The sequence below is a fragment of the Entelurus aequoreus genome, linkage group LG07, assembly GCF_033978785.1.
Source record: "Entelurus aequoreus isolate RoL-2023_Sb linkage group LG07, RoL_Eaeq_v1.1, whole genome shotgun sequence".
Lineage (NCBI taxonomy): Eukaryota > Metazoa > Chordata > Actinopteri > Syngnathiformes > Syngnathidae > Entelurus > Entelurus aequoreus.
Window position 1 is genome coordinate 23,142,913 of NC_084737.1, and position 13,330 is coordinate 23,156,242.

Genomic DNA, 13,330 nt, shown 5'->3' on the forward strand with positions numbered 1-13,330 from the left:
GACCCGAATAGGACTCTGGACACAGATGCAGGATTTCAGAAACAGATATTTATTCTGACAAGGGAAAGGGTCCAAAACGGGAGAAACAAAACAGGCTATCAAAACATATCTAACCTGACCACTAAACTAACAAAAATATTAACAACTCAAAACGCTCCGGCTACGGAGGGAAAAAGGGGATAAGAACAAAAATTACCAAATACAACAAAAAGCGCTCCAACACATGCGATGCTAGGAAGCTAATCTTACCTGACAAAACTTTATAAACCAAGAATCTCCAGTGGAGCAAAAAGTACACACAAAAACGTGGAAATGGCTGTAGACAAGACTGTGGCAAAGGAACGCTGGAGGTACGCACAAGAAGATACGAAACACTCTGGCACAGGACAGGAGGAGGACGAGACATTTATATACATGAGGGAGGGTGACAGAGGTGGGCACAATCAGGCAATCAGGAGAGACATCAGACCAATGAAACAGGAGGAAGGGCAAGTGATCTGAAACCAGAGGGAGAGTTAACATTTCAAAATAAAACAGGAAATGACAAGACAACATGAAAACAGACAAAACCCGACAAGACTTCACCCAGGTGTGACAGCTTCGCTGTGTTTAAATGTTGCATTATCGGGCTGGACCTGCTGGCTAAGTCAAAAGCTGTGGTCGACGTAAACAAAGCCACATTACACCTGGGTTCTGAGACTGTAGCACTCCAGACCACTAGAGAGGAAGAACTGCAAACCGTGTCGTTGCCAGCACAAAGGCTCTCCACTCCTTCAGCAGCTGTGGGAACCAGTGGGGCCACAGCTGCATCATCTCTTGCCAAAGAGCCACCTCAACCGACATCCGTCGAGACGAAGCAGGCGATTGAGGATCTGTACTGCAACAGTAGTGAGGGCCTGGAGGTGCAGCACAGACATCAACTTTGTGAGTTACTGGACATGTTTCCTGACATCTTTGCAGCAATGGATGAGGACTGCACACACACCGGTTTTGTGCAGCATGACATTGACACTGGTATCACACATCCCATCAGCCTACGGCCGCGCCGTCTTCCCCTCACAAAGTGCCTGGCGTTTCTGCGTTGATTGCCCCAATGTAAGCATTGGGGTAGTATTCCAGTCGGTCCCTTAGCAAACCAGAGAGGGTCTACTGCGTCACTGTTGTCCTCGATCTACACCACTTCCGACCATACTTTTACCGGCAAAGGTTCCAGCTGCGCACAGACAATGCATTCCTCGACTGGCTCCTCAACTTTAAGAAACTGGCCCGGTGGCTGGAGATGCTGAAAGACTACGACTTTGAGATTTTCCACCAGGCAAGTCATCTCCATATCACCGCAGACGCACTATCTCGCCGGCTCTGCGAGGAGGAAGAGTGCAGGTACTGCCAGCGGCTAAAAGAACGGAAGACAGCTGCTTTTACATCCTCGCTGGCAGACCCCCAGGGGCAACAAACAACATTCTCCAGCTTCTGTTGCCCCGCCAATGACATTCTAAAGTGGTCCAGTTTGTTCATGGTTTGGTGGGAGCAGGCCATTTTGGGTTTACCAAGACCCTTCACCACCCCCGGTCCCGGTTCTACTGGCCAGAGTGACGCTAGGATGTGGAGCTCTATGTTCATCGGTTTGACACCTGCAATGCAAAGAAGGAGCCCAACCGGCGCTCGCATGCCCCTTTGCAACAGTACCAAGTGGGGAATACCACGGAGCGTATTGCGGTTGACATCCTAGGCTCTTTTCCGACCACGGAACAAGATAACTGCTACATTCTGGTAGCCATGGACTATTACCCCAAATGGGCTGAAGTCTACACAGTACCTGACCAGAGTGCCGTCACAACCGCAGAGTGCCTGGTAAAACAAGATGTTCTGCTGCTTCTGGGTACTGGGGGAGCTACACAGCGACCCGGGGTGGTACTTTGAGGCTCAGGTGTTTGCCGAGGTTTGTAAAAGGTTGAGCGTCAGAAAGACCTGGACTACACAGCTGCATCCTCAAAGTGACGAGCTGGTTGAGTGTTATAACCGCACCCCTGGCCACCCAACTGGCTATCCTAACCAGTCGTTAGAGACTGGGATCTGCATGTACTCCTGGTCTTATAGGCATACTGAACAGTTTTCCAAGAGTCCACCTCGTGCACCCCTGCAACCCTCATGTTCGGACAAGAGCTCAGAAGTGGTGAGTGGGCCCAGTTTAGACTATTGCTTCCATCTTTGAAAGAGGCTTCAGTAGGCCCATGGCCTAACTAGAACGGCCCTTGCGGATGCTGGGTTTCGTCAGAAGCGGGCCTTCGACACTCATCGTAGGGGAGCGGACTTCCCCGCAGGGGCACAGTTTTGGGTCTACAATCTTGAGAGAAAGAAGGGCCTTTCCCCAAAGCTGATGAGCCACTGTGCTGGAGAGGCTGTCAGACGTTGTGTACAGAGTGTGGCTGGTCAAGAGGAATCGCGTGGTGGTGCTGCACAGGGACCGGCGGGCTGGCCCCTTTAGCGGTTGAGGTAGCAGCAGGAAACCAGCATGAGCAGGCAGTGTACCTTCAGAAACCACTGTGGGACACTTTATTATTATCCATTCTCTGTGTATGTTTGAAAAGTGTTTATCCATCTTAAACATTCATGAACTGCTGAGAGCAATCTATAGCGCTAATTTTTGTTGATAAATGAGAGACCATGAAAAATTATGATCAGACTTCAACATCTCTAACATGTAAATGCTGCTTCTTTGCTAGGTCGGCTTTGCAAATGAAAATCGGTTCTTATATGTCTTACCCTGGATAAATAATGGTTAAATTAATATATTAATATATGTGAACGAGGAACGCTAGTGTGTTCCTAAATGTTTACACAGTACATTACCCAGAAGGCTTAGCGCAGTAGGCAGGAACAGGAGGTAGTTCTGAGCTATGCCGACAATTGTGTTGTTTGAGCAATAAAGAGTTGATATATTGTTACATGTTGCTTCATCTACCCAAGCAACAAACTTAAGTTTTGATGAGTGAGTGGATGTGTGCAATTAGGCGAGACACATTTGATCGGCGAAAATGTGCAGGAAAGTTGCAAGCATTAGACAAAGTTGCGAGGGTGATTGATTGATTGATTGATTGAGACTTTTATTAGTAGATTGCCCAGTACAGTACATATTCCGTACAATTGACCACTAAATGGTAACACCCGAATACGTTTTTCAACTTGTTTAAGTCGGGGTCCACGTAAATCAATTCATGGTAATTAGGTGAGTTAGTTTTAGGCAAGTGTAGGGATACACCCTGGCCTGGTAGACAGTCATTTAATGACATATGAAAACTTGTGCCCTTCGTAGTGTGTGTTTGGATACATGCTACACGACTTGAATATTAATAAGTCACAAGGGATCTGTTTCTTAACTCTTCTGTGTACAAAAGTAGAATGTCTGTTATACTGCAGTAGATTTATGTTGTCTCCATCAGCTTCAAATCTATTAGGGCAGCCCAATAAAACCACTTTTTGTCAATTCAAGCCATTATTGCACTTGTGGTGTTTCATGTTTGCATTTTTTTTTGTTTAAAATTCACTGATAGATATGCTATTAGTGTGTCTGTGCTTTGTAAAAGGTCACAGCTTGAAATAATGAGCTAAAGCCTTGTGTGTAAAGGTCCAGGTATGCATAAGTTTTGCATTCACATTCTTTATGAAAATTTGGCTCGGATAACCTTTGTCATTTAATTGTTAACACTGTGAAGTCACCTAATAGTTCCCAAACTGATATCTTAAAACCAATTCAAGTGGTTTTTTTTTTACCTTAGGAATAGAGTATAAAAATGTTTGGGCAGGCTGGATATCTTTATAATGGAGAACTCAGTGGCAGAGTTGATAATTCAAATGTATTTATAGTATTTTGCAAACATCTTAGAGAACATTCTAATTGATTAATACTTATACATCATTATTATGTACTTTTCTTGTACATATAATAATAGGTCTTAAAATAAAACGACTGGTTTTCAATCAGCCGTTGTTGCCACTTCAGAAGGTTACAGCCCTTTAAATACCTTGAAGGTAAAACCATGCTTTATAAGCCCATTTACCATAAAAAGTAGCAATTTCTTTTTCTCTCGTAGATGAATCACCCTGAAGAGGACCAGCAGCAATATTCACTCCTCTTCCATCTGCTGTCTGCTGAAGCTGTTGCCTTGAAGACAGCGATAAGCAGTTTAACCTTTGCTCTCGTGACCAATATTTACATTTCTATGTATATTGTTTATATTTCAAAAGGACATTCAAGCACTCACTGATGTACAGTGGAACTTGAAGAGATTCAGTGAGCATTACACAGTTTTTCTTATTCGCTTTTATCGTACTTTCTGTGGCAGTTTTGCAAAACCTTTTAAAAAATGATGGCTCCTGGGGTAACCTCACAAGAGTTCAATCCAGTGAAGATCTAAGATTTACCTTTGGACACGTTTTACTTTGGCTTTTTTGCACTGGCGCTCATTCCAACAGACACACCATACTAGTTAGGTTGAGTATGCAAGCCTGGCTTTCAGACCAGCAAGACTTCAGCAGTATTTACCTTCTGCATCTTTAAATTAAGACAGTTATCATTTTAAAAACAACCATTCATACATAACATTCACATCAGTCATACGAAAAAAAATAAAACAATCTGATTAATTAATTATGAACTGTAATTAATTATTGAAGTCAATCTCTTTTTTAATCTCGTCTAAAAAATTCAGAAAAAAGCCCTTAATTTGAAGTACAGTATTTCAATTTAAACTCATTACATTATTATAAATGATCTATCTATCTATCTATCTATCTATCTATCTATCTATCTATCTATCTATCTATCTATCTATCTATCTATCTATCTATCTATCTATCTATCTATCTATCTATCTATCTATTACTACATATACAATATATATACCTGTATATATATATATATATATATATATGTGTGTTTTTGTGAAGTGTTTATGTGAAGGGATTTCTTGTTTTTAACATACTTGAAGTTAAGTAGTCTGTTTTACTTACTAAAATGTAACATCGGGTCCATACAAAGTGTTGAAGTTAATACATCAAAAACCGGTAAAAATTATTTTCTGAGCAATAAATATTGAATGTTGAAATTATTCCGTTTTTTCTTCTTTTGATAAAAAAATAAATAAAATAAAATTAATAAATAATATAAAATGAATCAAACATACCACTCAATCACAGTGCTAGCATGTTACCGATATTGGTTATAGAAAACACATTTGACAAATAAATCAAATCAAATCAAATCCTCATTAGATGTTAAACTTTGTCAAACGGATTGGTGGAAATGTTGGCATTGATTGGCATTCCTTACTGTCAATCACAGCTGTCTCATACACGTACATTAATTTGCATTGTTATCACACGTTTTAAACCTTATTTATCGACAGAGCATGAAAGAAGCATTGTCTACTTTACACCAAAAACTGACAACCTTCAAACCTATACAAACCATTAACACACGTCTTGTACGTCTTAAAGATTGTATATTTCACCCAATTTGTTTGCTATAATTCATACTGTCCTCACTATTTAAAGCCAGACTGTTTTTCAGAGACCTCTTTATCACACAACATTTTTGAAAGAACCCCCATTTTTTGACACAAATGCTATTTTATTGCCAGAATATCATAGGGAACATATTTTTTTAAATGTTACACTAAAATGTGTTTGCTTAAAACTTGGTAACATTTTAATTTAAATTCCCATGGGGTTGTGTTTAGAGCTAAATGTGTCACATTCTTCAACGCTGATAGATAATGTGATATTTTTTTGTGATGAATCGCATGCATAAACTCGTTTGACAGCCCAAGTTAAAATGCTTCTTAAAATCCTGTTGTTAAATAAGGTTCCATGAAGGTAACAGTTTAACCCTGGAACAGACACATTTAAACCTATTATTTCCTTTGGGAAAAATAGTGTTCCATCAACAACTAAAAGACTACCATGTAGTAACACTCACTGCAGGCAGTTGTAATCACACTCAGCTCAGCCATAGGAAGTGGTGCTGGTCTAGGGGGAGCGGTGGATGGAAATTATCAGCAGGTTTCTACCAATCAGCCAACCAGAGCTACCACAGGCCCCTAATTACTGTACGAGCATTCCGATAGTGATGCTTTAACGGTGCATGTGTGTCTAAAATAACTGTTCAGCTCCTCCAATCAGGCCAAAGTGTTCTCATGAGATACACTGTGGAACAAAACCTTAAAGAGAGCGATGGTTTGATGGATGCAAGGTCTAGGTCAGGCCTATTCAACTGGCGGCCCAGTGGCCAAATCCGGCCCAGGAGTGACACAATATCGACCACTTGAGAGACAAACATTTTTACAGAAAACTCCCACAACCACTTGAGATCTACTGTTGTATTGAGGAACTTGGACCACTGTAAACACTGGTTAGCGCCTGTGCCTAACAGCAAGAAGTTCCTGGGTTTGATTCCTGGGCTCTTTCTGTATGGAGTTTGCATGTGACTGTGTGGGTTCTCTCCGGGTAGTCCGGCTTCCTCTCACCTCCAAAGACATGCACCAAGGAGTAGGCTGATTTGGAACACCCTCAGTCTATCTGTGTTGGCCCTGTGATGAGGTGGCAATTTGTCCAGGGTGTACACCGCCTTCCACTCGAGTGCAGCTAGAAAAAGCCCCAAAACCCCGCGACCCTGAGAGGGACAAGCAAGCAGTAGAAAATGGATAAACCACTGTAAACACGTTGGCAGATCCTTGCATTGACATTTTAACCTTGCCAGCAAACAGAGCACTGGGGTCCAAACTTGTGATTTACGGGTTATTTATCTAAGGCGTTCCTCTCGGCACCGCTTTAAATCCCCTCCTTTTTCGCAGTTACACATTGTTTGGTGGATTGTGATTCATGTAACTAAGTTGTTGCTGTAGCTTGTTTACTTCAGATGCAGTCAGTAGTACTTTGTTCAGCTTCTTTGGTTTGTTCCTCAAGGTTCCGTTTTAGGTTCTCTCTTTTTCAACATTTGTGCTATTTTGTTGGTTACCTAACTTGTGAGAGGCTTTTATTTTTGCAGAAGATTCTTAAAGGGGAACAACACTTTTTTGGAATTGTGTCCATCATTCACAATCCTTATGGGATACGAGCACACGTATGTTTTTCTTTGTTTATGCATTCTAACTAGTAAATAAATGTTAGCATAGGTCAGCTAACAATGGAGGTAATGGAATGCGCTCTATTCCGCCTATAAAGCGCACTCAAAAACCTCTATCAACGTTTTACATAGCATATATACGTAATGTACTAATAATACATGACAACATGTATTATTTACGTATTTTAGGCATTTAAAGGAATACGCCAGTGTATTAATTTTACAGACAACGTTCACTAATTTCTACAATAACAACAACACTGCCAATCATGGCAGCCCTCATGAGAGCCATCAACGACTTCTTTGGGACAAATGATTATCCAGAACCTTGTATTTTTGTGGCTGAATATAGGCTGTAGTCACCTGGCATCATGTCCGGCTCATTAACTATGCGAGGCCCGAAGTGGTGGGCCAGCGAGCGTTCGTTGTCATAGTGTTCTGGGCAGCATTTTGCCTTTCTCCAAGAAACATGCCCTATGCTTTCAATGTTTTAGGCTGTTGGAACCGTTCAATTCTGAAAAGGATAAAAGCCTCTTCAGAGTTCCTCGAGAGGAAATCAAGAAGGGCGAAAGATGTTCAGATTCGACGAAAGACTCCGAGAGAAGTGTCACACACTCCAGTCCAAAAAGGCAGAGTCGAAGAACGCACACGTTTGCAGTAATCACTTCGATAAAGGTTTGTTTGATATACTTTTAATGTTTAGTATTTCCCAGTTAAATATTATCTTGATATTATGTGTATTTTATCTTGTTTTGGAGTTCTTAAAACACATTTTTGCTAGGAGTGTTTCGTAAACCAGTGGTCCCCAACCACCGAGCCGCAACCCAGTACCGGTCCGTGGATTGATTGGTACCGGGCCGCACAAGAAATAAATAAACAATTTTTTTATTAAATCAACACAAAAAACACAAGATACACTTACAATTAGTGCACCAACCCAAAAAACCTCCCTCCCCCATTTACACTCATTCACACTCATTCGCACAAAAGGGTTGTTTCTTTCTGTTATTAAATATTTCTGGTTCCTACATTATATATCAATATAGATCAATACAGTCTGCAGGGATACAGTCCGTAAGCACACATGATTTAAAAAAATCATACCCCCCCGGTCCGTGGGACAAATTTTCAAACGTTGACCGGTCCGCGGTTACAAAAAGGTTGGGGACCACTGTCGTAAACCACATGCTCGGCAAATCTAGATAAAATACATCAAATATGAGCAAAACGTAAAAGAGTTAAAGTGGCTGTTTGCAACATTTACACAGAAGCCTAGAAGGTGCCAACTTCCCAATGTATTTTACACGGTATATCCCGCTCTCTTACAGCTTCTTATTAAGTACGCATGTAACACATGCACGCACACTAGCTTTAGGTGTTGTTAGCTAATAATACCAATTTGGGTACCTAGCGTGAGCTGTCATTGAATGTATATTCTATCATAACAACAACATAACTGCAAATTGTCGACTGCTTTTGTATGTGTGCACGCGCTCCCTGCATGTACGTGGGTGACAACAGTCATTTTATTCGGGCCGGTAAATTTTTTTATTACATAAACTTTGTAATTGTGAAAAATATCAACTATTGTCAAACAAATGTGTTCTGTTAAAGGCCTATTGAAATGACATTTTCTTATTTAAACGGGGATAGCAGGTCCATTCTATGTGTCATACTTGATCATTTCGCGATATTGCCATATTTTTGCTGAAAGGATTTAGTAGAGAACATTGACGATAAAGTTTGCAACTTTTGGTCGCTGATAAAAAAAGCCTTGCCTGTACCGGAAGTAGTGTGACGTCACAGGTTGTGGAGCGCCTCACATCTGCACATTGTTTACAATCATTCCCACCAGCAACGAGAGCGATTCGGACAGAGAAAGCGACGATTACCCCATTAATTTGAGCGAGGATGAAAGATTCGTGGATGAGGAAAGTGAGAGTGCAGTGCAGGACGCCAGGATGTATCTTTTTTCGCTCTGACCGTAACTTAGGTACAAGGGCTCATAGGATTCCACACTTTCTCCTTTTTCTATTGTGGATCACGGATTTGTATTTTAAACCACCTCGGATACTATATCCTCTTGAAAATGAGAGTCGAGAACGTGAAATGGACATTCACAGTGACTTTTATCTCCACGACAATACATCGGCAAAACACTTTAGCTACGGAGCTAACGTGATAGCATCGTGCTTAACTGCAGATAGAAACAGAAGAAATAAGCCCCTGACTGGAAGGATAGACAGAAGATCAACAATATTACTATTACTTCTACTATCAGGAGACACCGAACCAAACCCTGGACCTGTAACCACACGGTTAATGCTGTCCCACCTGGCGAAGCCTAGCAATGCTGTTGCTGACGACGCCATTGAAGCTAACTTAGCTATGGGACCTCAACAGAGCTATACTAAAAACATTAGCTCTCCACCTACGCCAGCCCTCATCTGCTCATCACCACTCGTGCTCACCTGCGTTCCAGCGATCGACGGCGCGACGCAGGACTTCACCACGATCATCGGTGCGGTCGGCGGCTAGCATCGGATAGCGCGTCTGCTATCCAACTCAAAGTCTTCCTGGTTGTGTTGCTGTAGCCAGCCGCTAATACACCGATCCCACCTACAGCTTTCTTCTTTGCTGTCTCCATTGTTCATTAAACAAATTGCAAAAGATTCACCAACACAGATGTCCAGAATACTGTGGAATTTTGCGATGAAAACAGACAACTTAAGCTGGCAACTGTGCTGTTCCAAAATGTCTGCAACAATCCGTGACGTCACACGCAAACGTCATCATACCGAGACGTTTTCAGCCGGATATTTCCCGGGAAATTTAAAATTGCACTTTATAAGTTAACCCGGCCGTATTGGCATGTGTTGCAATGTTAAGATTTCATCATTGATATACAAACTATCAGACTGCGTGGTCGGTAGTAGTGGGTTTCAGGTGGCCTTTAAACCACTAATGGTAAAATAAACTAGCCGGTGGTCTTCTTTTAAGTTTTTTTTGCTTTGAAAAAATCTTACTGTGAGGAAGTTACATACAGCACTTTTTAGGCTTTGACCAAAGGCAGCAAACATAAACAAAGCTTTTAGCACATACAAAACATTGAGCTCTATAGTTATATTTTGATAAAGATGGGAAAAAACATAAAGACGTGTGCAACAACAACAACAGGGCAACAGACGTAGCAGTAGACGCGAAGTTAAATCATGAAATGCAACCTTACCCGAGCAAAAACAATGCATGTTTTATCCGGGAGAATCTTGATACTGTTCAACTTGTAATGCAAAAGTAAGACAACTTGAAGTATGTTTTGACACACAAAAACGTGTGCGCTGTTTATTCCATAAAAGAGAAGACTGAATGAATGCTTACATCAAAGAGACTCAAAAGGCGGTCACAACAAACCCCCACCTTTGGGTAAATCTCTTGACGGTCACTTAAAAGGGGCCGCAACGGATTACTCACTCTTAACTGCATACTGTATATGAATGCTAAACAAGAACAACATTGTTATGTGCACAATAGGACAATGGCAGTGAATAATGACGACAAAGTCAAGTAAACAGGTGTGGTAAATTATGTCCTTAAAGCAGTCTCTCTCAAACCGTGGGGCGGGCCCCTCTGGTGGGAGGAGGCATGGTGCAATGTCAGGGGGGGGAGGGGGGGGGCGTACCTGTACCAGAATATGATGAGCGTATGTCGCACTTGGCTTCACTGTAACCACGGTGGGGGATGAGGAACGACTGGTGTGTTGTTTCCTTTATTTTTTATAAGCTTACAATGTTATGCAGAGGTATTGTCATAACAAGTTTATCCACAAAATATACTATTTTTAGTCATGGTGGAGAGTGGGGGGGCGAGGGGGGGTATAACAGCAAATATTTGAGAAGAACTGCCTTAAAGCAACCTCTACAATACCAGTATCCTTGACCCAGCCACACACAAAGAAATTGTAGACCTCCATGCTTTTCCAAGTTTTCATCTGTTTTGTTGTGCAGTATGATGTCTGGTGCACCAAATAGTTCGATATGACTGGGAACGCGACGGATAATCCTTGAGATCACAAGACATATCTTTTTTTTTTAAACGTATAGGGATGGAGTCCATTGCAAAGTTTGTATTTGCTATTAATGGTAAGATCTAAGCCCCTTGTGTACTTGGATCGTTTGCACTCTGTTTGCTGCACAGTAGCCATGTTGGTTTGGTGGCCCACCACTTCATTTACTTACGTTCAAAAGTCACGTGATTGAATATAATACAGTATATAAGGAGGGTGAGGTACGAGGTTAAGATAAGTGATAAGCACAGTCAGCAAGTAGCACTATTGCTAAGTGCTAAACCAAAAATACCAACATACTAAAACAATCACTAACTGCACAATGTCTGCTCTCACCGGGATACCGACTGATGGGATGCTCATATCTTCTTGTTTTAATGAAGAACTAATTGTAATCCTCATATAGGTAAAAAAAAATGGGCGCCAACATCTTGGGCGTCTAAGTTGAATGTTAAAGTTGACCAACCTCTCTGTTTATGGCCACAACCTTCCACTATACAAGTGAGAGGTATGATTTACAATCTAGAACTAACTTTTACCAGCACAGAAGCGATGCAGTAGTGGCTCAGTTGCTGTTTAGTCCCTCAGCTTTAGCACTTATAATAACAATAGCATTAATACTTGTTTAATATGCAGGTCACGACATGTAAATGGAGTATTATTGGTGCTTTTTGGATGGGATTTATGGGCGCAATAAAGGTCTCCTGTTAGCTGCATTGTTAGCCACCTTGTACTTTCCGTATATTACAAGTAAGAATGCTTTATACAAAGAAAACATGTGTTCTCGTCTTACATAGGGATTGCGAATGATAGGCAACATTCCAAAAAAGTAGTTCCCATTAAAGTAGGTAAGTAAGTACATTTTATTTATAAAGCGCTTTTCACAGATAAAATCACAAAGCGCTGTACAAAACATAGGTGAAGTAAAACAACAATTCAATTAAAACAACAGGGGCAACATCATAAAAAGGATACAAAGACGATTAAAAATTATAGTTAAAAGGCGCAATAACTAAAAGCTTTACTAAAAAGAGAAGTTTTCAAATGTTTCTTAAAAGTTTCAACACAGTCAAGATCACAGAGGGACTGGTGCAAATTGTTCCAGAGTCTGGGAGCTATAGCCTGAAATGCCAGGTCTCCACGGGTTTTAAAACGAGTTTGATTTGATTTGATTTGATTTAGATTTATTGGTCTCCATTAGGGAAATTAATTTTCACTGCCGTACATTTGAACATAGACATTACAGATCACAAACAAAAATAAAAAAAAGACATCATACATGACCAACACATTTACAGGCTTGTCAGACAGGTCGGCCGGGCCTGCTGTTTAGGGCAGCTATAGCCGCAGGGATAAGGCTTTTCCGAGGCGGGCCCTCCGGAATTTGATAGTTCTGTACCTGCGCCCTGATGGTAGTGGGATGATGTATTGGTGCAGTGGGTGAGTCATATCCTGGACTATTGTGTTTGCCAGTCGAATGATGGACCTGTGGTTTAGATCTGAGCTGTTGGATGTGGGTAGGCCGATGATTTTAGCTGCTATTGTTTGCAATGGGTGTGAGTTTGGTCCGGTTGGTTACAGAAAGCATAGTGAAAAAACATGTGGAACAGTACAGAAGGATGGGTTGCACGATGCTTTGGTATAGTAATAACAGGAGGTGAGGTGCAACGTATAGTCCTTTAAGTTTACGGATGGCTGACAGTCTTTGTTGACTTTGTTTTTGAATGTCCGTGGTGTGCTGATCAAAGGTGAGTTTATTGTCCAAGGTTACGCCCAGGTATTTAAAAGTGTCAACTGTTTTAACTGTTTGTGTGTTTATGATGATGGGGTGCTGAGGTGAGGGGGGTTGAACCATATTTCTTCTGTTTTATTGACATTGATTTCCAGATAACTGGCTGTGCATGACACTGTGAAATGTTTGACTGTGTTATGATAGTCCAGGATGGATTGACTGTTGGAGAGGAGTGCAAGAATGGCTGTGTCATCTGAGTATTTTAAGTATGTTGTGGTGGGTGTGATGCTACGGCAGTCATTGGTGCAGAGTGTGTACAGGAAAGGGCTCAACACACATCCCTGTGGGACCCCGGTGTTGATGGTAAGCACCGGGGATGTGTTTGAGCCCACCCTTACTGCTTGCAGTCGGT